This window comes from Teleopsis dalmanni, chromosome 2 (assembly GCF_002237135.1).
Source record: "Teleopsis dalmanni isolate 2A chromosome 2, ASM223713v2, whole genome shotgun sequence".
Taxonomy (NCBI): Eukaryota; Metazoa; Arthropoda; class Insecta; order Diptera; family Diopsidae; genus Teleopsis; species Teleopsis dalmanni.
The window spans coordinates 202,478,721-202,480,788 of record NC_051847.1 but is presented as its reverse complement, the minus strand read 5'-3'; positions in this window follow the sequence as shown (position 1 = coordinate 202,480,788).

Sequence of the window (2,068 nt, the reverse complement as noted above, 5' to 3'; positions counted from 1 at the left end):
TAAATATTTTAAATAATTAAATTAAATAAGAATAAACGTTGAAATACAAATATTACACAAAAATCTCACACAACATCAATCAATATTACGCTTAAGAATTTAATAAAATAAATAATGTGTAAATTAATCTTTTACTACTGAAATATTTTTATTCATTTTAATTAAAAGCAAAAATTTCACAAAAATATATGTAAAGTATTATCCTTCAATCAACCCAATACGTACTGTATGAGAGCTTCATACACAGCAAGGATTTTTCAAAAAGAGTTAAAATTGAACGCACTTTTCATGTTGCATTCATTTGCAGTTATTTTCACTGCAACGTCCTTCAACAGCTCACATTGCATATCCCCAAAGAATTCATCATTCGAAATCCTGCTTCACATGTAATTTTCCAAAGCTTTTCATAGTGAATGAGTGAAGCTTCCGACATTGACAAAAGTAAAATAAATTTCAAAATGTTTGGCTTTACTTGATTTTAGATTTTTGTTAAATTTTTTCCTTTTTTCCATTTCGATCGTCCTTAGCAAAATGGGAATTTAGCAACTACATATGGAATCTTACAATACCAAATGTATGTATATTAAAAAAAAAAAGAATTTAAAAACCAAATGAAAGAATGTATACAATTTCATTTAGTAACTCGGTCAATTATACTTGCTTATAAGATTACTTCATATGATTATCTGCTTAACATTGACAAGGAAGCATTCACTTTTTTTGCTATTTTTTTTGTTACTGTAACATAATTAAAAAAATAATTATATAAAAATATTTAATACTACATTTAAGACTAAATGTTGAGTGTTTGTCCTTCAACAAAAATTTTGAGTATTAAAACAAGGAAATCATTTGTCAAACAAAACATAATTAAACTATTCTTAAACGTAATTATAATAAGTAATAAAATGTCAATCATTAGAAATAATGCTTTACAAAAATACACTTAGTGAATATTAACTAAGATTAAAATCAAGCAAAAGCCAAAGTGCCAGCTAATAAAAGTAGAATAACAGACTATTGGTCACTAACTGACCAGCGAACTGCGACCGTTATAGATTCTTTGAATAGGCAAACAATCGAATCCAATCAGATGAAGCTCAACCTTCTTAATGAAGACCAGAATGTCTACTATTGAGAATTTCAAAATATCTGCTAACTGCAATGTATGTATGAGTATTAAGCGAAGCAAAAAAGAAAATATTGGGAGTTATATCAACGAAGGAAAGCACAGCCAATATGCTAACTAACTGCACTAAAATATTTAAATAAATATTATCAAATGAAAATTCGTTTTTGTAGATAACAGATTGTAGATTAATACCATATAAAATTTTCTTTAGTTTAATCTGTCATGCAATTATGCAAAAATTGTTAGAGTAATTGTTAGAGCATCATAAAGCCAATTGGGACATACGGTCTTTTGATGTAAGGCAATCCAAGTATGACAAATACTGAATTTCTGCAAGGAGCTAAGCCAAATATATTAAAGATAATATTAGCAGTGCCATGGTAAGTAAAAAATGATAAAGATCAGACAAAGTTACTTTAAAAAACAATATGCCCAAATTGATTCTTTAATCGGTAAACTTGCTTTTACTTTTTGACTATCACGACAAAACAAAAAGACCATACCGATCTAAATCATATATCACACTTACCACTCACTGAATTTTAAGTGAATATATATACTTATCTATAAAAAATTACAAAATATTAATAGTTTCAAAAAAAGACCTAAATTCACAGTTTCAAAATTGGTTGACTATAATGAATATTGGTTATGATAGGATTTGGTTATCGAATAGCAATTCAGGATCTTTATATACAAAATAAGTCTATAAATTACTTTATTATTTAAAATGATTACTACAACTCTTTTTTTTATCTCTCTTCTACTCTTGATCTTTCTCTTCCAAAATCATGTGTTTCACAGAACAAGCACCTATCTAATAGTCTTAGGTGAATTATAGAAGTCTGTAAAATAAGAAGTACTTATTTTAGTTAACTTGTAGTTGTCGACATGTAACGTAACTTTGCAATATGTATATAAGTAGTTCATAATTTA